This window comes from Sciurus vulgaris (genome assembly GCF_902686455.1).
Source record: "Sciurus vulgaris genome assembly, chromosome: 10".
NCBI lineage: Eukaryota > Metazoa > Chordata > Mammalia > Rodentia > Sciuridae > Sciurus > Sciurus vulgaris.
In genome coordinates this window covers 39,320,505-39,346,536 of record NC_136470.1, presented here as the reverse complement: position 1 = coordinate 39,346,536, position 26,032 = coordinate 39,320,505, and the positions used below count along the sequence as shown (strand labels likewise).

Below are 26,032 nucleotides of genomic sequence, written 5' to 3'. Positions count from 1 at the left end.
GTCTAGATAGAAGATGAGGTCTAGGAACAGACCACTTGGGAATTTCCACACTTAAAGTTCATGCAACACTTCTAGTAAAGAAGACTGAAAAAGAAAAGAGAGAGAGCAGTGGACACTATTTGACCAAAGGGAAGAAGGTATTTTGGTGGTAGGTTACAACTCTGTTAAATGCTGTTTATAGGGGAAGGAAGATGAATACACAATATAGAGAATTAAATGCCTATTGAACTTGTAGTTGGAGAGAGTGGTTAGAAAAAGACAGATTATTAATATCCTCTTAAATTCTGACCTTTATGAGATCTATTTAGAAAGGGATGAGTCAGTAAAGGGCAGGCAGTTTTCAAACAGAAATGAAGAGAACAAAAGAAATCCCAGATATTTCGATATTCAAAAGTTTGAAAACTTATGGATGTCACATAATAAGGAATAAAACTGGGTGCAGCTCTGAGCAAATAAAATCCAGTAAAGTCCAGCCCTGTGGCAAAGATCAGATTGAGTATACTGTCCTGCTGTCCCAAGTCTTTTGTTGACTGAAAAGGTTGAACTCTCAGTGGGTAGAATTGGGAAACACAAAAGAGAATCAAGAGAGGAGAATCCATTTCCTCCAGTGAACTACTATCATCAGGGAGAGAATACTTAATGCCAGCCAACATACTTTATAATTACTACAGATCAGTGCCTTCTTCTTGTTGTTCCCCATGTCTTCCTTTATTTCCAAATGAAAGCATTTATTAGTTATGAGTGCCTTTCCTATCTTTGTTCAACCATTGTGTATTGTGTGTGGGATGAAGAAGCAAATTGATAACCTGTCTCTTGGTCCTTTTGTCCTTGGATTAAATGCATACTAAAAGCATGATGAAGAAGACAACATATACCTGAGGATCTTGGATTTTGAATTAGATACACTGGTTTAATGGTACTTTAGGTTGTCTCTTTGGACTGAAGCTGGTGGTGCTTTTCATGTGAGAAAAAACTATTAGGTAATAAACTATTAGGTAATCAAAAGGGTGTACTGGGGTAGAGATTTCCAACTGATAACAAATTTATTCATTTGCTTTCAGTGCATGGAACTAAGCATTTTCCAGCCTTCCTTGCAGTTGGGTGCAACAGTGTGATATGTGTTCTAGACAATCAATGAAAGTCCAGCAAATAAAATTTTCCCACATATATCCCTGCCAGGTAAATGGGGCAGATATGAGCTGAAAATGAGAAAAGTAGATGTGTAAGCAAAGTATTAGTCACTATGCTCTAGCTGGAAGAAAAATGCTCAATTAAAAATGCATATAATGAATCAAAATGCAGTCTATAAAAAATAAAAAATAAATGAATAATCAAAAAAGAATGCATACATAGTTCTGGTTATATATGTTGTAGAATACCACAAGTTGTATAGTTATATGTGTACATTGGCTAATAATGTCTCTATTCTACATCATGTATAACCAGAAAAATGAGAAATTATACTCCATTATATATGATGTATCAAAGTGCATTCTGTCATGTATAACTAATTAAAGCAAATAAAAAATTAAAAAATAATGCATACTTTAAGGGCTATGAAGAAGGAAAAAAATCTCTATTTTTACAACTGTGGGCTTTAAAAAGTTTATCTGTTATGGCAACTGATTTAAATTTAGCTATCTATTATAACTTTCTTGCATTTCCCTACATTTATGCTATTGGTCATTATTCAAATTTTTTTTATAAATGGTTTCCTGTGCTTGGACTAGTCTGTTGTTGAAGGTCTAAATTATTTTTCTTATTTCACTAAAGTTTTCAGCTCCAAGATTTCTGATTGTTTTTTTATGACTTTTATCTCAATTGAATTTCTCAATCATATTTTTCCTTCTCATTTCATTGTATAGTCTGTCCATATTCTCTTGCATTTCACGAATTTCTTTGGGATCATTATTTTGAATTTTTTCAGTCATTTTATAGATTTCCTTGAAACTGGGATCTATTTCTGGATAATCATTGTGTTTCTTTGTATGTGTCATTCTTCCTTGCTTTTCAATGTTTCTTGTGTCCCTATGTTGATATCTGTGCAACTGGTGTTAACTGTCACCTCTTTTACTATATAAAGTAGCTTTTCCAGGAAAAGTTTTGTTGTTGTTGTTGTTGTTTTCTTCATTTAGATGTGATTTGTGTGTCAGTTGGAAAGGTGATTTGATTTTAATAATAGGTAAGCTCCAATTGTAGCCTCCATGTGATTTCTTCAGTGGTAATTATTGCCAGCAGTCTATGCATGCCTCAGTGGTCTACACTGCAGCAGTTCATAATGGAATCTGCATGACTTTCCAGTGAATGTGGCCTTCCAAAAGTCGCATATTCTTAGGAGTAAAACACTGATGGCACCTGGATTTGTGATGGCGGCACCTGTGGTCTTGATGTTGTGGGAGAAGAGTGGATTGCTCCCAAGTCCCATGGGGAAAGTGTGGGCAACAACAGGGATTATTGGTGTCAGAGTCATGGATCAAGAGCCATGGGATTTAAAGGGGAACTTATCTAGGTTTCCAGGGATAAAGCACAGGTGATTCTGGGATTTGTAGCATTGGCAGCCAGATATCTGGAACCGTGGCAAGCAAAGGAGACTTTTTGTAAGTACTTTGGGTTTCATTGGGTTCTTGGCATCATCGGCCCCACATACCCATCTTGTCTCTGAATTCCCTCTTCCTATTTGTTGCTCAGATACCTTGGAATGAGTTTAAATTTTTATTTATTCTACTTCTTGCTTAAATCCCCATATGCACACTGTCATAAATTATAGCCATTTTATTTGCTAACTATCGCTAAGAACTGAGCAGTCTTTTGGGGAACTGAGAAGTCACTCTTGTTCACACACCTCTGTATGTGTTTTATTTCCTGAAGGTAAATTCTGAAAAGTGTATTGCTGAATCAAAGGGCGTAGATATTTTGTAAAGACTTAATAAATATTGCCAAATTACATTGTACATTTATACAATCTTTTGAGTGTACAAATTTATTTCCCACAACTCCACATTAGGGATTCTTTTTCCTCATATATTACTAGCATCAGATATTAGAATTAAAAATTAATTTTACAAATTTGAAATGAAAAACTGACATCTCAAACATTTTGGATTTGTTAAATTGAAGGTTAGCATAATGATGTCTACATTTTTTTGGCCACATTAATACATGAATTATGAAATGTCTGTCTATGCAGTCTGTTCATTATTCCATCAAAACTCTTTGTTTTAACAGTTCCTTTCACAAAAAGCCTAAACATTTTCAAATAATATCTCTTCATTTATCTTTCACTTGTGGTATTTTCAGTCATAAAAATATCTTAAAATTTTATGTAATCAAATCTATTAAGTTTTTGTGTTATGATACATGTCTTATAGGTCATGACGTGAAATGCTTTTGCCATGAAACAATTTTATGCATACAGATTTATCATGTCATTTTACTATTTTATTACTATATTTTAATTTTTCCAAAATACATTTTGGTCTATAATTTTAAGTAATTTACAAAATAAACTTTAATTCTTTTACAATAGACAAGTTTTTCCTTACATAATTGCTTTCATCAATAATTTTATATTTTATTTAGTTTACCATTAAATAAATCTCAATATATTTACAGTTTCTCCATATTCACATCTATTTGAATAACCTGCATGTCCAATCCTACACCCATATTTTAGTTAAAACCCATTTTAATGCCATACAGGACAAGTTTCCCATGAGCATCCATCAGCATTTGGTTTTTTACAAAAACCAAAAACATAATAGTTTATTTATTAAGACTGTATTAATTTACAGATGGCTTTTATTTTATGCAGTGTATTATCTAGAATTATAGCATGGTTATTCAATTTTTCAAATCTTCAATATTATTTAGTACATTGTATAATTTTTTGATTTTGGACCACATATTTACAATGTTATTTCTCATTCAAAAACAAAATTTTTAACATATAAATATACTTAAAGATTGAGTTTTAAGCAATATTTAAAAATGTTATCATATTTTCTTTAAATTTGTCTTTATTCCTTTTAAATATCCTTTCATTTTATGTTCTTTTTTACTTCATTTTCTAGAACATCTTGTCTTATATTTGCTGAGTTTATACTTGTCAAGGTGTTTTTATTTGATGATCACCAAACTTATTTAACTTTTTACTAGTTTACATAGTGTCACAGTAATTTCTTTTAATGTTTTTCTTTTCATTGATACAAATATCATATTTTCTTACAGCATCAGTGATCTTTTCTGAACAATGAAAATATCATATTAATTTATGATCCCCAAATTGCATCCAAAATCTAAATGGACAAACCGCAATCCTCCTTTTGACAGTAGCTGATCTGTTTACATTTCTTAATACCTAGAATACTGCCATTTTTAATATTTATACAAAACTCAGTAAATATACTTCTCCTCTGTTAATGGTGTGAAGCATACATCTTGTCTCTTAAGAAATAAAATTTCATGATAACCACATATTTGAACCTTGTTTATATGTATAATTTTGTTGTGAACAGCATTCAACTGTTAAAAGAATCTCTAGTTTTATATTTTTTACTTAATAATTTAGAAAATTTATTTATGTTTTGACTATTTTGTCTTCTCAACATTCACCTACCTACAGAATAAATGTGAAATTATTCAGGTTTTTATTTTTTCTTTTTTAAGTGAACTGTTTCCCACCATTGGACCCCAGATGGTATCAGAAGTTTTTGTTGTTTGAATATCTAGGCATAATTTGAAGTTTGTGTCTAGTCAGAATTTTACTTCATCTTTAAATCTATTTTTAAATTAAAATCAGATTGATTCATCTTGTTTTAGTTCATAAATTCTTTTTTGCATTCTATTTTTTTATTAACAATTCTAATTTCTTTGTGTAAAATGAACACATTTATTCATTGTATATGCTCCATATTTTATATGATATCTATGTCATTCCCTCTTTACAACTTTTATATTTTCATATACTAACTTTACATTTTATTGTAATGGTTTTCCCCAAATTTATGCTGTATTTAGTTGATTTCATTTTACATCATAGATTTTTTTTCTTCTCCTTTCAAAGGATTTTTGTTATTGATTGATTATGGGTCTGGTTTAACTATATTCTATATTTAATCCCACTCTATGTTCTTAGTGGATGTTTCTAACACTTTCATATTATTCAAAATAGAAAGTGGTATTTTTATTATGTTTTCTTCATTTAGCATTAATAAATTCATATAAATATTTAAGACAATATTTTCCTTGGTCAACATACTTAATGTCTCATATTTTACATGTTTTTCATAGGTTGCTGGTTCGATTTCTAAACTTTACTTACATCTTTATGTATGTTCTTTTCAATGTTACTGTTGTGATGTCATGCACAAAAATTCTCTGTTCTGATACTATTGTTTATTCTTGCTTATCCCTAATGATGTAGATCAATTTGACTCCAGAAACTCTCTTTGTAACTGAGGTATGGATTATATGATATCTATACTTAGTGACAGAGAAAAGAAAAAGCCTTGCAATGTAGTTATTTATTTAACTATCATCTTCATTCTCACATTAAATCTTGGATACTACTTTTTTTATTTTTAAAAAGATTTTTGATGCTAGGAATCAATCTAGGGCCATATGTATGTGAGGCAAGCACTCTACCACCAGTTTAAAACCTAAGCCCCTCACATAATTTTTAAGCCATTCCTTTGTTTCTAAGTGTGTTTGTTTAAAAAATTAAGGCAATCTGATTTGTTAACATTTATTTTAGATCAATTTAAATTTTTTTTTTAATTTTTAAATTTTTTTTTTATTTGGTCTCATCTGTTGTACATGACAGTAGAATGCACTTATACATTTTGATAGATCATACATAAATGAGGTATAAGTTCTCATTTATTGCAGGATCACCTTGGTCATGCAGTCAATTTTGTGTTTATATCCCATAAATATATCACAACCATTGAGAAGCAGTTGCCTTAATCTGAAAAAAATATATTTGGGTGAAATAATAATTCACATTATTCTTTACCTTCTATAACATTCTTTTTTTTTTCTTTCCCATTTTTTTATTAAAAATCATAAATTTACATAGGGCAATGTTGTTTGATTCATTCTGTTATTTTTTCCCTTCCCCCACCCCTCCCACCCCTTTTTTCCCTCTATACAGTCCTGCCTTCCTCCATTCTTACCGCCCTCCTTATCCCTAACCCTAAACCTAACCCTAACCCTAACGCTAACCCCTCCTACCCCCCATTATATGTCCTCATCCACTTATCAGCGAGATCATTCGTCCTTTAGTTTTTTGAGATTGGCTTATCTCACTTAGCATGATATCCTCCAATTTCATCCATTTGCCTGCAAATGCCATAATTTTATCATTCTTCATGGTGGAGTAATATTCCATTGTATATATATGCCACAGTTTCTTTATCCATTCATCAACTGAAGGGCATCTAGGTTGGTTCCACAATCTGGCTATTGTGAATTGAGCAGCTATGAACATTGATGTGGCTGTATCTCTGTAGTATGCTGATTTTAAGTCCTTTGGGTATAGGCCAAGGAGTGGGATAGCTGGGTCAAATGGTGGTTCCATTCCAAGCTTTCTGAGGAATCTCCATACTGCTTTCCAGAGTGGCTCCACTAATCTGCAACCCCACCAGCAATGTATGAGTGTACCTTTTCCCCACATCCTCGCCAACACCTATTGTTGCTTGTGTTCTTGATAATCGCCATTCTAATTGGGGTGAGATGAAATCTTAGGGTAGTTTTGATTTGCATTTCTCTTATTACTAGAGATGTTGAACATTCTTTCATATATCTGTTGATTGCTTGTACATCTTCTTCTGTGAAGTGTCAGTTCATTTCCTTAGCCCATTTGTTGATTGGATTATTTGTATTCTTGGTGTAGAGTTTTTTGAGTTCTTTATAGATTCTGGATATTAGCGCTCTATCTGAAGTATGAGTGGCAAAGATATTCTCCCACTCTGTAGGCTCTCTCTTCACATTACTGATAGTTTCCTTTGCTGATAGAAAGCTTTTTAGTTTGAATCTATCCAAGTTGTTGATTTTTGCTTTTATTTCTTGGGCTATAGGAGTCCTGTTAAGGAAGTCTGCTCCTAAGCCAACAAGTTGAAGGTTTGGATCTACTTTTTCTTCTATAAGATGCAGGGTCTCTGGTCTGATTCCGAGGTCCTTGATCCATTTTGAGTTGAGTTTTGTGCAGGGTGAGAGATAGGGGTTTAATTTCATTCCGTTGCATATGGTTTTCCAGTTTTCCCAGCACCATTTGGTCAAAATGGCCATACTACCAAAAGTGCTATATAGATTAAATGCAATTCCAATTAAAATCCGAATGATGTACCTTACAGAAATAGAGCAAGCAATTATGAAATTCATCTGGAAGAATAAGAAACCCAGAATAGCTAAAGCAATCCTCAGTAGAAAGAGCAAAGCAGGGGGTATCGCAATACCAGATCTTCAACTCTATTACAAAGCAATAGTAACAAAAACGGCATGGTATTGGTACCAAAATAGACAGGTAGATCAATGGTACAGAATAGAGGACATGGACACAAACCCAAATAAATACAATTTTCTCATACTAGACAAAGGTGCCAAAAATATGCAATGGAGAAAAGATAGCCTCTTCAACAATTTAAATTTATTATGTTTGTCACTGCATCTATATTTTTACTTGGTTTGAGATATACTTATGCATATGTTAATGATTTTGAAGAAAATAACCCATAACACTAATATTTATTCATTATTTTTTAAAGTAGTTTTTTAATTTTTATTTTGGTACCCAAGGGTGCTTTGCCACTGAGCTACATCTTCAGTCATTTATTTATTTTTTTTTATTTAGAATGGGTCTCACCAAATTGTTGAGGGTTTTGCTAAGTTGCTGAGTAAGACAGGCCTCATATTTGTGACCCTCCTTCCTCAACCTCTTCAGTTACTGGAATTAAAAGCATGTGCCACATGCCCAGCTCTATTCATTTTTATAAACTTATGAAGGAATACTTAACACTTAGCCTTCATCCACCAATAAAATAAATCATAATAATGATAGTCTCAAGATTTTTAATATTTTAAAGATCACTTATATGTATGTAAAGAGTGTTACTTTGCTTGTCTACTGGTAAGTATATTTTTAAAAAAGGAAACATCTCCTATGCATTGCTGACTATCATTATTTTACTACCATAGTTGTTAAAACTAAAATTGTCTCCTTCATTTTTATTCTTAGCAACTAAAACAAGCAATTGTGGTATGCATAAGATAAGTAACACCAGAACAATGCAGGGATAATACATAAATTGCTAAATCCTACTGGGAATCTCTTATATATCCTTTCTCTCATCCATCTCCTACTGTCATAGCAATAAAAAGATGAAGTACAGCCTTCTGAAGTTTCTTTACAGATAGCTAAGTCTGCAATATTATTCAGATGAATGCATCATGTATCTTTTAAGATCATTATTTATTCTCAAGCATTAGCCTATGATTTTCTGGAGGTAGCCTCTGAACACTGGAGTGAGTAATTCCAGCAGGTTTGGAAATACATTAGCAATCTCTTACCTCTCAGTTCAAAAACAAAAGGATATCATAATATTAAAGCTTTTTGTGCATAATATCTTTCAATTAGGGTTTTAGATTCTTAATAAAGAACTCCAAAGACAAAATTTATTTCCAATGATAATATTTAGAATCAGTAATTACTGATATTTAGAAGGGCAGAAAATAATAGTAAGGTAGAGATTTATTTAAAACATAGTATCTATATGGAGAAATCATAAATACATGTCTATTTTTAAAATTATTGCTGGAGAGTTCTATCAAGTGTTTGATTTACATGTAATTTGATCTTTAAAATGTATAAACCTTAATATACAAAATTTCTGAGTTTCTAAGGTCATAGCATGTAGAAAGTGTGAAAGAAATTATAATCAAAGGACAGACTAGATTGAAGCGTCCTGAAAATTTCAGACCAAGAGAACATGAGAAAGGTCTTCAGTCATGCCTGCCTCAAAGAACTTTTGACCCTGTGCAGATGCATATGGCTGCCACAGCACATCATGAAATCCCACCAAGTCAAAACTCACTCCTTCCTATGGTTTATATGCTGAGAGTTCTGCTTTTATAAAAGAAGAACATTGCAATCCTGTGGATAGCAATGAAGGTCATCTTGCTCCTGATTCCCTTCCTTTTCCAGTAATTTTCTTGTTCTTGTGCTTCCCTTCATCGGTTTCTAAGAACTGGTTTATGTATATTCTTTAAATTACCCAATTTTTTTCTTACAAGGCAATTTGCTATCTTGCCTGCACTGATCTAAATTCTTGACAATCAACAGCTACAATCCTCTCTTTACTTGTGGTTTTTGCCTTACCACGAGTTTTTGTTTAAAATCTGGAAGACACTAGAGTGCATATTCAAATCTGTTTGATCAGTTCAAATCTGTTTCTGATCAGTGCAAATAAACTTTGTTTCTTAAATCAATTTGTGCATTAGTTTTCTTAAAGGTCAACAAAAATAAAAATGCTACACAATTTTTCATTCATGAGATAGAGTTATTTTACAACGTTTTATCAAGTTATATGTCGTTGTTGGTTTTAAAAAAAAAAATGGAAAGAATCGAAACTAAATGTTTATCCAAAAATATTTTAAAATTAGGTTCCAAGACCACTTTTATAAATATGAGGTGATTATAGATTGACTAAATTTAATCTATATAGACTTAATCTATTATAGATTAAAATTAATACATTTTCAAAGTCAAGGCCTTTTTAATTTTTTTAGCAGAAAGCCTCTTAATTTTTTTTTCAAGTTGAGAACATTGCTAACCAAATTCGAAATTTTCAAGTTGTTTATAATAAACCTAAAACCACCTATCACTCTGTGAATCTGGACAAGTTTTTTGACCTTTTCATCTTTGAAAACAGAATGCTTCTTATTTTCCATGATTGTCAAATCCTAAATATGTCAATGCCCACAAAGGACTTAGAAGAATGAATGACAAAAAGTAAACATAATAAATGTTATTTATATGGGGGAAATAGAGGGAAAGAAGTTGCCTTGTAGAAAAATAAAAGTTTCCACTTTTGATCTTATAAAGATTCATTTAGGATTGTGACTAACTCTAGATGCTACCTGTGACCCTTTCCAAAGCATCTAAATAGTTGAAAGATCATGGAAACTGTTAAGTGAGGAAAAGAAACATAATATGAGATTGGTGAAAAAGAATCTGGTGGAAGTCTAATGGTTGAGGATTAAATGAGAGAATAATTTGTTGAGTAATCTGTATCAGGCTTTACATTTATAAGTGGTTATTTTATTCAAGGCACGTAAAGCATTGACTAAGAAAATTATAGCAATTAATATAAAGATTGATAAACCATGGGACAGTTTGCCAAAGTTATTTTTCCAATAATGTTTGAAAAGTTTAAAAATAATTATGAAAGTCAGTTTTTAGGATGACTCAGATGACTCCTACTTTAAGAACAAGAGTTGGTGAAGGTTATTTGTAGCATTTTATCCTCTCATATAATTGTATTCTCTTTCCTTCTCCAACCATGAGGATGCCAATGCCCATCTATGCCAAATGTCCACCCTCTAGTGATACTTCTTCATCCTGGAAAATATTCTTCATTCCTTCTGTATTTGCAAATTTCAAAGAATAATGAGTTTCCTCAGGTCAATTACCCCTCAATTATTTAATCCAGGAGTTTTATCCCCTGGATTAATTCATATTCTCAAGTTTTATCTTACCCCAGAGATATAAGTTTTCTTGAAGATAAAAGTTGTATCTTGCACTTGTAGTACAACCCAACAGCACTTTTACACAGTTCTTAGAACCAAGCAAATTGAGCAAGTAAATAGGTAATATTGCATTCTTATGCTAAATTCTGGACAGAGATTGGATTTTTATATTCCAGTTTTCTGTGTTTAGCAATATATTACTGCCCTTTCATGATACAAAATTATAATAATAATATTTCTAGCTAAATATTTTAGAAATTAGTGCTAAGTAAAAATGACTTACCCAGATTTTTATTTTATTAATGCTTAAGATAATTTAGTTCTGACATTAAATTTGATTTTTTTTCTATGTACTTAAGGGCCTACTTTCCCCTCTTTAAAGATAATAATTCTTCCAAAAGAGGATTAGTATGATAAAAGGTTAGACATAATTATATATAATTTGAAGAAAAAAATAAACTGTCCTTTGGCAGTACATGACATTAGAAAAGTCTCTGGAGAAAAATGCATTACTACATTCACTTAAGGGCCATCTATTACCTTCTAATTTTATGAACAATTATCATTCCTGACAAAATGCTTAAGAACAATCTCTAAAGGATAGAAAACAAAAATATGTAGTTCTTCTTGGACGTACGGAAATTTACAATTAGAACCATAAGCATTGTGCATACAGACTTTAAGTTTATGAGTTCCATATTAAGGCTACTTGTCATGGTTTGGTTACAAGACGTTGTCCAGAAGTTCCTTGTGATGCAGAAATATTCAGAGGTAAAATCATTGGATTATGTGAACTGTGGCCTAATCATTCCATTCAGTTGTAATGAAGTAACTAGGTGGTAATTGTAGGTAGGTGGTGCGTGGCTGAAGGAGGTATGTCACTGGAGGTGTGTCACTGGAGGTTTGCCCTGGAACGGTGTGTCTTCCTTGGGACACTTTCACCTATGTTCTCTGCTCCCCAGCTGCCCCAAGGTGAGCTGTGCCTCCATCATGAAGAGCTGCCTCACCTCGGGCCCAGAACACAGGGGTAGCCCCACCATGAACCAAACCTCTGAAATTCAGACAAAATAAACCTTTCCTCCTCTAAGCTGTTTTTGTCAGGTATTTTGGTCACAGTGACAAAAAAGTTTACTAAAACACTACATAGTACAATGGATTTTCAATAGGGTTAAAATAAATTCTATTGGCCTTTACTTAGGCAACTTAGTTTTTCCTTTGAAAATGTATTTATTATAATATTAGTTTGTTTCCATATCAAGCTGATAAGTGACCAATGGTTGCCCTGTAGTAGTCAGTTTTCCATCATTATTTCAAAATACCTCTGGTACGTAACTTATAAGAGAAGTTGTTTATTTTGGTCCTTGATTTCAAAGATTGCTGTCCAACACTGGGCAGACCTATTGCTATGGCCTCTGGTGTGTGCCAAAGGGCAATGGCAGGAAGTGTGTGATGGAACAAACAGCTCACCTCAGGTCAGGAAGCAAAAGGAAGAGGAAAAGAATGGGGTCTCACAATCCCCTTTCAAAGCATACCTGGGTGAGTTAAGGATTTACTGAAGATCCCAGAAACTGACTAGCACCATCCTGGAGAGGAAGCCTTTAGCAAATGTGCACTTGAGAGACACCCAACACTCAAACTAGAGCATGCCCTTAAATGTTTCAATTTGTAATATCACATAGATTTCCTATTCAAAATGATTTTGATGGTAATTGTACAAGCACTGTTTTTTCTGATTGGGGTGGTTTGGTTTTAGAGTTTCAAGATTTTTTTCCTTTTTTAGCAAGTAAAATATTTGAATACTGCACTCAATTTGATCTTGAGATTAGAAATTTAAGTGGAACGTTTCTCTTCAAATTAAATTTTAATTTTTGGAAAAATCAGTTTGTAGCATAATTCTTCATTTTACTGATCTCTCTCCATGGTAAACCTGAGTTAGTATTTCTTTGACTTCTTCAAGTGAGGAAATTTTTGAGCTCTGAATTTGCACAGTTTCAGAGAGGACTCTTAAACCAGCAAAGCAGTTCAGCTATTAGGACCAAGGACCCTTCAAAAGTGCTTCACCTCCTTTAGCACTGACATTCAAAACAGGAGAGGATTCCACAGAAGGAGTATACCTTTGTGAATATCAGGAGGAAAGCGAAAGAAAGGAATGGTTTTTAAGGTTATATAGGTGATCAAAGAAAAAGCTAAGTAAAATTTTTAATTTTTAATAACCACAGACCATTTGCTACTGGATAAGTCAGGCAAATTATCCTTTAGATACATGACATAGAATCTAATATTCCTGCATTAAATAATAGTCTTTTAAAAAAAATCTGAAAAACATCTTACTCAGAACCATAAGATTCAAGTTCCAGTTTTAAGTTGATCTTTCTTTCTTTCAATATCTCTATCTGTAAACCAGGGGACATATCTGTTTGGTCTTTCTCAAAGTTATTGCTAAAATCAATTTAGAAGGAATCTCTTATGGTCTGAATTTGGCCCCCTATAGAATTCATGTATTGACATCTTAACCATCCCATGATGATATTAGGAAGTATAGCACTGGGGAGGTGAAGTCATATGAGCTCTGTCCTAATTAATGGGATTAGTGCCCTTATAAAAGAGGCCCCAAAGAGGCCTTTTGTCATGCCTTTACCCAGCAAAAAGGTACCACCTATGAACCAGAAAGAGGGCCATCACCAGACACCAAAGCTACCAGTGCCTTCATCTTGGCCTCTTAACTAACTAGCCTCAAAATTGTGGGAAATTTTTATTGTTTATTACCACACAATTTGTGGTATTTATTATAGCAATCTGAATGAAATAAAATAGAATCATGCATATAAGTCATACCCAATAAGTGCTCAATAAGTAATGTGTAAATAAAGTAATAAGCTTCATGAGGCTAGACAATGTTAAAACACCTATATTTTGTCATTTTTGTCTTGGTTTAATCAGAGAAAAGAAACTTAAATTCATTCTACCTTGCCCAGTTTAATTTATTTTTAAGTGATCTATAAAAATGGTGGCTATTTACTCTGCTGTCTCTTGTCTTTCCTCACCTGAAACTCTTGTCAACAATACCTAACTCTTTGCACTTCATTAGCCTCAGTTTACATAAATAAAATGAACACATGGGAACAACCATTGAGAAAGAAAACAATATTTATAACATTGCCATATGTCTATTTTGGCAATATATTCTATGAAAATTTCAAAAGATGAGTTAAAGCATTTTTAAGCATAATGGAAATTAAATAAGTTAAAGGCAATGATTTATAAATTAAAGTAAAATGTGGAACAAAGTACACTTCTTAAACTGTACTTAAAAAATACACATGACCCAATTATAAGTAAGTTAAATGTGCATCAGAGGAGAAAACAATAATATGGCAGATTTGTTTTTTAAGTATTTAGAAAAATGATAAAGAAATAAAAGTTTGAGTGAGTATTTATAGCATCCCAAGCTATTCTAAATGTTTAGTCTTTACCAATTGTTTGTGATATCTGTCCATGAACAAAAATGACTGTAATAGAAATACAAACCTTTAAAATGTGTGGAAAGATAACCTACTAGAAACATTCATTTTTTATGAACCAATACACTAGAAACTATCATTTTTATTACAATAATTTTCCTTGAAAATCAATCAAGGAAATGTGTACTCTATAAATAGTAAATTCTGTCAAATTGTATTGCATCATTGTTTTATTATTCAAGAAATGTCATATTTACAATGTTCTTAAGTTTTAAAAACTATAACTGAATCAGTTCCTTAGTTATAGTAATGAATATATTCATAATAATAAAATGTACTGGTCATCTCTATGCACCATTAAGGAAAACCACCACATACCAGTGGGAAGTTTGCATGTTTTAAATATTAAAATCTTAATACAAAAATCTTAAGGGAATCTTACTTGATTGTTTCTCATCAACTAAACTTTGTTCAGATAGAATATAAATCTCTTCTCTCTTGTTTTTACTGGTCTACTATACACTAGATGTGTGACCAATGTTATTTTAACTCTCTCTACCTAAGTTTGCAAGCATATATATATGAATCTAAAGTTTCATGTGGCATATATTCATAAATATATGCCAACATGTGCCATGTGAAACTTTTGTGTGGAAAGATGAGAAAATACACACAAAATCTTAGTTTGGTAGCTCTCCCATATAAGAAAATAATAAAAATTAACCTTTATTAACTCTTATCTCTTGATTAAATTTATTAAATAAATATTGATTCATTGTATCCATAAACCTTGCAGCATATTTACTATTGCCATACCAAATTTATTGGATTTTTAATTAAATAATATATGCTTTCATTTTTATAATTTAGGATCCTACTTCAAAACTGAATTAAAATAGCATGAAAATATTTTCAAAAGAGAAAAATTCCTATCAATAGGATATTTAAAAATGTATATTAAAATGTAACTGCTTGACTTTATCTTAGAGATTACTGAACACAAATGGTCTTGTGAACAGTTTCAGGTTGCAAAGGGCATTCCTTTTTTGAGAATCTGGGCTCTTTTTGTTCTGTTCTTTTTGAGACTATTCCATGAAGAGGTTGGAAGAGTCAAAGACAAAGTATCCAGAACTTAGAGTTCAAAACAGCCAAGACAAAATTGGTGGGTAGCTTCTTGATACTGTTGTGGACTAGGCTATCCGGGCAATGATCAAACAGACTCCATTTTACCATGATATTTCTTGTCATGAAAAAAATGCTTCTCCCATGAGAAAACTCCACCATTGCTATCCTAATCCTGCTTAGCACACCTTGCTTAGAAATGCAAATGTTTCTGTTGTTCTTATACAATGTAAAATTGTTCTCTTTTTGGTTCCCATTTTTCTTGGACAGTGGACCCTGTCAGAGAATGATTGTCTAGACCTTAGTAACTATTCTTTAACTTGTACTCAACTAGGGTCATTTTGACCCACTTCCCCTTCTGCTTATGATTTTAGATCTCATGATTGTTTGTAGTTCTGAATCACCATCACAGTCACTTACGATTAATGTACTGATATGCTTTACTTATGGTATAAAAGGTGTACTTTAACCCTTGGAGGGGGTTGAGGAATATAGACTTGCAGTCTGCCCTTATACTGTCAGTTGGGGGCCCACTGGCTGGTGAATAAAGATGGTTTCATCTCCTGCTTTAAGAAGGACTTGGTGATTTATTACAATCTCATCATAATAATACATTCACAAAACATCTATTTAGACTCAAATGGTAGTGATAAATGTGCTTAAAGCTAAGTTATTATAAGAAAGTTATTGAAAAAAGTCAGTCTCCTGACTTAATTGGTCTGCAAAAACAAAAGTGCAATCAAATATCTCAAATATTGGTGCTATAGTTTGAATATGGTTCATTTCCTGGAATGCATGCAGAAATTTGATCCTCAAAGTCATGGGTGAATGACATTGAAATAGTGACAATTCAATCTAACTCTAGTGTTTTAGCAGTGTGGTCTTTGGAAAATGGTTATATTTAGATAAGATCAAGAAGGTAGAACCCCAGTGCTTTAATCCTGGAGACTTTATAAGAACTGAGACAGATCACCAGCCACATAGACATACACAGATGTGTTCTTTGTTTCTTGCCATGTGATACTCTGTGGCACCTTGGTATTCTACAAATGAGAATGCTCTCACCAGATGAGGATCCTACATATTGTACCTCCAGAATCATGAGCCAGAATAAGCCTCTTTCCTTTACAAAGTTAGTGTACCTCAGGTATTTTGTTATAGTAATGATAAATGGACTAATACAATTATATTATAGTAAGCAATACAAGAGTGTTACATATTCTTGGATCTGTCAAGCAGATTTACTTACGCATGTATGGAAAAATATATGGGAGAAGGCTTTACCAAATTTAGTGACATTTTATAACATGACTTCCATGGAAAATATTACTTTAAAACTGAAGCATAGTTAACTTTTGGAAATCTGACTTCATATACATAATTTATATGTTCAGTATCTCTTAGAAGTTGCTATGTTTTCTCTATCAAGAATTTAGTAATCAAATTGTTATTCCAGAGATATCCACACTAATTATAATGACAGTGGTTATGTGCTTGTTTGTGTGTATAGAATAAACTCCCTTGCTCCTCAAACAAATGAAAAGTTTGTAAGAAACATACTGTTTAAATTATAACAGTGCTTTCTACTTAAGTACAGGATATTCACATAATTCATGAATTAATGATATGTGATTATTTTAAATTTAAGAAATAAGTATGCAAAATGCAGCTAACTAAGCTTGTAACAAATTCTTCAGAGGAAATTGTATTAAATATTAATGAGTGGAAGATATGCCTGTGCAATAATTCTTCCCTTACAAGTTTATATGAAGTATGATTATATGTGAAGTTTTGTCCTACATCACTGTTAAAAAGCACTGGGCCTAAATTCCTTTTATGCATAAAATATAATTATTTATTTTAACAATTTTTACATGGCACTTTAGAGGTCACATATAGGAATTAAACAACATACTGAAAGTTGGAAGCTTCATTCATTGGGGTCATTTGAAATAAACTGAAGGAAAACTTACATGGCAACATTAAAATGCCTGTTCTTTATTTTCCAAACTAGATCTTATGACCATAAAAGTAGAATTTTAAAATCTTTTCAAAGTGATACCTAATGCTTAAGAATGTTCCAGAATTTTAATAAAGATTTTATCTTTCCTCTGTGTTAGCAATACAAAAACAGTTTAGAGAGAAAAAGAAATGTGCTTCATAGATACCATTAAAATATAACCTAAAATAAATCGCATTCTAATTGTGACTGAAAACCACATGTAGTTTTAAATCATTCTTTCCAATTCAGCATAATTGTTTTTTTCTACAAATGCAGTACTTAGTCCACTTTTTTTCCAATTTCTCTTACCTCCACATAAAATCACTTTTTCTGCATTATTGCCTAGAATCTGTTATGCACCAAGAGTTCAAACTATCTTGCAAGATAAGGTATAAAGGAAATAACAACAACAACAAAAAAATGCCAAAGTAGGTTTTTGAAGGTCAGCACTGGAAATGTTAATACCTGCATCTCCGTTTTGTTCACTGAATCATGACTATTCTTTTAAACTATTAAATATATTAAAGAGATTTTTATCACTATATTATTTGTAAAGTTTGTGATGTTGTAAGTTGAAACAGAAAAAAAATACACTTATATAAGAGTTCTTTGCAAACAAATTTACTCACAATTGCCTTTTTGGGAAAAAAACTTTCCATAAATATGTGACCCTGATTCAAAATTAATCGTAGTCTTACTTTTTTTTAGTCCAAAAGACTCAAACTGAACTCAACCAAATATAAATTTAATGATCCTGAACCATATATTTTAATCTTACTGCATCTTGGTTTCACCTCTTGAAAATGTTTTCTTATAGATGATTTGCCTTACAAATTGTGAAGATAATCTCAGTCTCATATCCAATGTTCCTAGAATGATCCTGTACAGGCTATATGTTTAATAAGTGTTATTCTTGTTTATACAATGTATACTTTTCAGTCTGATTTACATGTCATATCAGAGGCCAACAGTGATGTCAGTGGAAATAGAGCAGCCACCAAACTTAAGAACTTTCTCAATTAAGATGTAGGAGATAATCACATCTCAACTGGTTCCCACAGCCCTAGTTTATGTAATATTAACTTAATGTTAAAGAAGAAATACATTAATAAAAGGATAATTTTATGCTTTGTAATTAACATTTTAATATTAACAAATTCAATTTAATAGTATTTAACTTTAATTTTAAATAGAAAAAACATTCAATTTTATTAGGACAATAGTTATAGCCATTAATAAAGTTTTGATATGGCAATAACATTTACAAAGTTATTTCAGAACATATATATGATTTAATTGAGTATTTCTTATTATACTATTGTGTCTTAAAAAAGAATCTATTGTTTTTTTTTAAAAGCAATAGTCTTAATATTTCCCTTGAAAATAATCAATAATATATAAGAAAGTGCAATAATTTGTATGAAAACCTTCAGGAGTAGAAAAACACGCACTGATACAAATTCTTTTGTCTAACTTTGAAATAAGAAATAAACATAATGCAATTTTTCAAATGTTAAAAATCTGTATATTAGGTTGAAACCTTCTATTACCACTACTCTCCAGAGATAAACTCCATCTACTTTTAATAGATAAGTTCTTTTCAATTTTTTATAGATGTTAATATAGTTCAGTTTTCTTGTTCATGATTTATTGTTTTATAAAAATGTAATTGAAGAGTCAGGATTTAAACATCCAACATTAAGTATAACTTTGCTATCTAGTATTTTCTGAATTAGAAATTCTGAGGAGTGATCTTAGAAATATCTTTCTCTTCCTATCACTCATTAAGAGAACTCATGCATATTAACTTTCACTAATTTTAAGTATAGCAGCTATCCAGGGTCCTAGTATTAGGATCAGAAATGTGGGACTATTTTGCTTAAATAAGTTTTTGGTGAGATTTTATTTTGTGAGACATTAGTCATATGATTTCTATTCCACTTTATTCATTTACACTCATAAAAGGGAGCCCCTCTGGAGTAGCAAGAATATCTAAGAGAATAAACAATATTCTGGACTGATCGAGACCCTCTTTTTCCTCTCACACATTTTTTTTTTTTTTTTTTTTTTTTTTAGCTTTACGTTCCTCCTTGAAGTACAATGTGATTTGTAGAAATACTCCAGTCTAGGCAGTGATAGATGTAAATTCCACCCAGAGGGTCATGACTGCATCAGTTTGCAACTGACAAACTCATTTCCTGACTTCTACGGAGACACTAATAAGGCCTTGAATCAAAGGTCCAGTGTAATTACCATGTGTATTTCAGATTAAATAAATGTGATAAAAGCTTCCATCTGGCTGTTGATCAAACATGTGGGGAGATGCTGATTTCCAGTGACATACTGCAATATGTCTATTGTAACAGTCCCTGGTGCTTTCCTGTAAATTACTTACATTTGGGATTACTTGACTTAGGCAGACAGAAATATTACTCACTTCTTAAGGGCTGTCCAATGGGAGTTTGTGAGATGTAGTCTAATCTTATACTTGTTAAGGAAGACATTAAGAAATAATGAAACCATGTTTATTTTACTAAATTACAATTGTGTTCAAACTATTTGAAGAAGGCAAACTCAATTTCATAGCAGCCAGGAATTTGTTCTTAATGACAGAAAACTACAGCTAAAGGGACTGAATATTAAGCTATGAGATAAATGTTTTATTGTATTGTAAAATAGCCAAATTTTGATAAATGAATGAAGTCAAGATATTTACTTTAGCAAAGAACATCAAATACTTAATAAGAGCACTGAAAACTAAAACATTTTTAGTTGGAAATTTCACAGATGTTGTGTCAGCCAATGACATCATCAACATACTGTTGTTTTAAAGGAAAAAAATAAATTAATTTCTACTTTAAATATTAGTAAATATGGTGGGGAGGCATTAGCAGGGTTGTTTTAGAATAGGAGAAAAATAAATCCAATTAAATCATTGTCATTTGCCACCTCTAAAAAAAGAAAAAAAGAAAGAAAGAAAACATAGCCCATTCTTAATTTTCCTGTTGATGAAACATTCCCAAGGATAGTCTAAGACTCAGGATTTCTTAGTCTGGGCAGTACTAATATATACTTTTTAAGTCTGGTAATCTTTCATTGTGGGGTATGTCCCATCATGCTCTGTGGGATGTTAAGCAGTGACCCTGTCTCTGCCATCTGATGCCTCTTTAGTGGTTATATATTTCTCTTGATATTGCTAATTGTCCCCTAGAGGTCAAATATTTGCCTACCTCGAGTTAGTCACCTAAGAAAATTTGATTAATAAAGGTAAAGGGCACACCAAGGGCAAGAAAAATAGTAATCACTATGAATTGTTTTAATATAGGGATCCTAAGTGAATAATTTTAACTGAATTTCAATATAATTTTGATTCATTTTAGTCTGGTGTTGAACTGCTCTATTTTCCTTGCATCATGTTGGACTTGGAGCAGGAAAAATGAATCTGTACAGAGTAGCATAGTGGTGAGAAAGTGAGTTCTGTTCATATACTTTCTGTTAGAATATGACTGTCACTGACAAACTATCATTGAGCAAAATAAAGAGCTTGTTATCCCTGAGATTCCTCAAAAGTAAAATGAAGACAAAAATACTGTTTTTGAATAGGCTTTCTGAGAGTATTTATAGACTTACATAGTTAAATGATTTAATAGTTTGCCTAGGACATTAAAAGAACCTTATACATGTTATTGTTGTTATTGTTATTGTTGCTATTGCTGAGGAGAAAATACAAAAAATAAATAGTTTTCCAAGGAGAAGAATGCTTGTCATATATAGAAAAGAATTCCAGTCAGACATAACAAAAAAGGAAGTCTAAGAAAATGTTTCTTTTCGGACAGATTAAAGGTAAAGCTAAGAATAAGTTCTATTGAAACAAATGGAAAAAGTTAGTTCAAAAGAATATTTACTTTGGTAGTTCAATTTAGTAGCACAAAGTAATGTATTCCACGGCAATTGAGAATTGGATTGAGTGCACTTATCAAGTTTCAATAATTCAGGGTCCCTGAGAACTGGAACAGGGCTAATACAATGCCTATCTCTCTCAAAAAGAAAGAAAAGGAATGATCCAAGAGATTATAGACCAACATAATTATGTCCAAGTTTTAGGAAGATTAGTGGAACAAATCAGTTGGTTTAAATCACCAAGAAAGTATTAAAGCTCACTAGCTACTCTCTCCTCTACCTATATTTGCAGTACCGACATGCTTACTTGCATTATCTTAATACAGTGATGGTGCTTCTAGAAGCTTTGGCAATTATATAGGAGAGCAAACAGTTTCCACGCTGCTGCCCTACAACTCAGATTCTTCTTCTAAATGTATCCCACTTGTTTACAATAAAAATAAATAAAAAAATACCAATCAACCAAAAAAAGGTTTGCTCTAACACTGATTTCCAAATATCTATCATTAGAGGCAGAAATGTATGATGAAAATCTCATGTAGGTATGAATCTCACCTAATGCAATTTACTAACTGTTTAGTCCTAGAAAAAGTGTGTAATGGTGCTGGATTTGGGTTCTTTTAAGTGTAAAACGATAATACTGACATCTATTTCATGAGATTGGGCAAAGAAAGATGGAGAGGTTATTTTGCATTTAATGGAGTTAAATTATGTAAAATGATATCACCTATGTTGGTCTACCTTCTTATTCCAGCTCAGAATAGAAATCATAAAATGTGGAATTATATGGAATTTATTATTGAGGACATAGTTTGAAGAACCAGACAGCTGGCCATAGACATTCTGGTGAAGAGAGCGGGGCAATAACTACAATAGAAGTCAGATTCTGGTAAAGTAGGACAAGTTTCAAAGGAGGTAGGGAGCATGAGGATTAATTAGAGTATAGAGGGCAAGGTATAAAGAAACCATGTGAAAGTATATTCTGAGTTAAAGGACTAAAGGTCAGAGAGTCAGCAAGAGCTTCAGAGACAAGCAGAAAAATGCACTATATATCTCCTTGGGCATGGATTTTTCTCTTGTAACTTCTAAGAGGCAACTGAAGCTCTTTATTCTCAGTTCCAAGATCACTTGATTGTCTCCATTTCCTACAAGTCTCTGGTGGGTACAAGACCTCATTCTGTAGCTTTAAGTAATGTTAAGAAGAAGTTAAGAAAACAATATAGTATTTTTTTCTAAAATTAACTTTCTTTGTACCCACAAGAGGAAGAATATCCACAATAAAACTCAGTCCCTGTGTTTAGTACTTTCTAATTGTTTTGGAAATGTATATTTTCCATGATATATTTTACTATAGCTTCTTCCTAATGGTTTACCAAAAAATTTCTGTAGCCTTAAAAGTAAGTAAAATAAATTTTTAAGAATTTCATAATCACTCATTTTTCAGTTTAAAACTAGACTCTTCAGGTCCACTCATGTGTTATGCATGTCTTTTTAGAGAATATAACTACAGAAATTTATCTCCTGGTACTTTATTCAATAAATGCGTGGTAACTTTTTTGTTTTTTTGCCAAGAAACTATATCTGTAATCATATTTATTTTCTCTTTTCCTTATATTCTCTCTCTCTGTATCTCTCTCTCTCTCTGGCATTTCTTTTAATTTTCACTTCTAAAACTATTTTCAATTTCAGTTATTTTCATTATAGTAACACATTTCTGCTTAGCAAAAGTAGCAAGGAACAGGTCAGGGGAAATGATTTAAGTTAAACCATCAGACTAACATTTGGTAGAGAAAAGGGAAACCAAGAGATATTCATTTAATTATACTAAAATTGTAAAAGTGATATTTTTGAGGAGATTCTACAGTTAACTTAAAACCTATGTATTGAATGTATACTGTATGAATGTATAATGATCACACAAATGAAAGTTAGAAAGTTTTGTAGAAAAGAGAAGCTAAGAGCAAAGAGGTAAGAACATTAATAGAAATAGTATTAAAATAGACAATAAAATGAGCAGAAATTAGATTTTGGCAAATTTATGGAATGAAGAAAAGTGATATTTGTAAGAACCAGCAACCAAACAGAGAAACTATAAATAAAACAAAAATCACTAACAAGCACACAGTATCTTCTTTTTGTGTCCCGATGACACTCTATATGTTATACAGAGTGACTTTAGTCTTTTCTGGGGGAGTACCAGGAATTGAACTCAGGGGCACTCGGCCACACTGAGTTACTTCCCAGTCCTATTTTGTATTTTATTTAGAGACAGGGTCTCACTGTGTTGCTTAGGGCTTCATTTTCGCTGAAACTGGGTTTGAAATCTGATCCTCTTGCCTCAGACTCCTGAGCTGCTAGGATTACAGGTGTGTACCACTACACCTGGCTAGGCTTTAAAATAGCCTAATGAGACTTTTTTTTTCCTTTCAATTTTACAGATGAAAAAATTGATGCACTGAGACACTGAGTAATAAACCTCTGGTCACACAACTAGTAAAGTTGTATATATAAGTTAAATCTGACTGATGAAAAAAGAATGTAACATCAATTTTGACCATGCTAAATTTGGAGTTCTGGACATCATTCAGACATAGATGTGAGTCTAACACTTTGGAGAGCTGAATTCCTCATGTCAAGAGAGTTGGAAACCAAGGGCCATTATAGGAAAAAAAAAAAAAAAATGAAAGAAAGAAAGAAAAAGAAAAAAAAAAAAAAAGAAAGCAGAAAAGAATTAGTAAGGAATGGGAAGTTCAGAGCCTTAGTAAGGTCTAGAATCAGCTAAGAACACAACCCTAAAGGATGATATAAAATAGAAACACTTGTCAAAATTTATAATAATGAAAGGTCCAATGACGGTAACTGCAGAGGGACCAATAGATTCTGTAGAAAACTATGGACAAGATCTGAGGGTGCAAGATTGTTACAGGAAAGTTAAAATAAGTGTGGCAAAGCCAATTCTTCAGTGAGTGTAGACTTATTATATCAAGACTTTTGGAGGTCCTAGAAAATAGAGGATGTGTTATGAATGGAATATTTTTGTATTCCCCAACCTGCCCCTACTGAAATTTACGTGTTGAATCCCCACCCAATTAGGAGGTAAGATCTTTGGGAGACAATTAAATTTTGATGGGATCATGAGGCGGGCACCCTCAAGATGAGGTTAGCACTCTTAAAAGGAAAGAAAGTAGCTGGGTGTGGTGGCCCACACCTGTAAATTCCAGGGATTTTGGAATCTGAGGCAGGAAGATCATAAGTTTGAGACTAGCCTCAGCAACTTAGTGAGACCCTGACACTACAAAAAACTTAATTAATTAATTAAAAGGGCTTGGAACTTAGCTCAGTAGTAAAGTGCCCTTGGGTTCAATCCCCAGTACCAAAATAAATAAAAATAAATAAATAAATAATAAGAAAGAGACACCAGAGATTTCTCTCTGCACCATGTAAGTATTCAGGAAGAACTTGGCTTTTGCAAGGTAGAAAGGAGCCCCAACAAGAACTGAATCTTCCAACAGATTGATCTTCCCAGCTTCTAGATCTGTGAAAAATAGGTATTTGTTTGAGCCACCAATCTATGGTATTTTGTTTTAGAATCTTGCACCAACTCTTAGGGTACACTTAGGGAGATTCCTGGGTTAATTTAGGGCATTCTGAAATGGGAGGAATCTGGAGATAATTTGAAGCTAACATGAAAGGAGTTGGTCATTATGGAGAGTTGGAAAACAAGAAATTTAAAGGGATAATGAATGGGTAAGTGTGTGAGAGAAATTCCAGTAGGATGCCATCAGGAACAGAAAACCCTAAACTTCATGTTAGGGATAAATAATTCACCAAACACTATGAAAAATACACTACTTACATTTTCTTAATTTAGACATTTATATGAGTAGATAGGTTTTACTATATTTTGCAGATGAAACATCTGACCTCAGAGCTAATAAATGAAGAGAAGAATGTGGATAAATATGCAAGGAATTACCCTAAGAAGATGAAAAGAAACAGTAGAATAAATGTCTAAATCATTCTAAGAGATCAAGAAATGTTCCTTAGATTTTTAAATTAAATTTTGAAAAAAAAAAAAAAAAAAAAAAGGAGAAACAATACAGGGGGTACAAACAGGGGAATTAGCATGACTAGTATCATGTGACAATCCCAGGCTCAAGAAAAATCCTGACCCATGCGGAGGAATTCAAGTGGCTTAGAATATATACAGTGTAAAATGTGAGTCTAGTCCATCAAGAAATAAACAGGTGCCATGCTTTGAATGATTTCAAATGCCATCCTAAAGTATTTATAGTTTATTCCATGGCAATAAAAAATGATCATTGTAATCTCAAGACTATTATATTACACTATGAAATCTAGATTAGAGGGAATCAAAAGTGAAGGCAGGAAAGTCATCTAGGTAGCACTTGCAGTCATGTAGGTGAGAGGTAAAGGTAAAGGAGTCCTGTCATAGAGGTAGGACAGTTGCAGAGAAGTTAAAGCAGGCCTGATGTTCAAGATCAAGAATATAGAAGGTTTAGCTATTAATTGAAGGAGAAGAAAGGAATGATGTCACCATTCATTGAGAGACCATAAAAGAGGGATAGTCAGTTTGGGGAAGGATAAATGAACTTGTTTTATGACATACTGAATGTGCTGTGTTTTTCTACATGGAATAGTGCAGATTTCCACTGGGCAGTTAAAAACACAAAGCTGGAACTCAGCTGAAAGGGCACATTCAAGGTACAAAGTTAAGATTACAGGGATACTGTCTTTGTCAATTCAGGTTGCTATGACAAAAGGTATGTGGTTTATCAAACCA

General features: G+C 32.4%; 1 protein-coding gene across 6 annotated transcripts in view; it reads right to left on the bottom strand.

Annotated features, from left to right (window-relative positions):
• CADM2 (cell adhesion molecule 2) overlaps positions 1 to 26,032 on the bottom strand; it is a 1,028,501-nt gene that overhangs the window by 8,680 nt on the left and 993,789 nt on the right. The gene's annotated exons all lie outside the window — the stretch shown is intronic.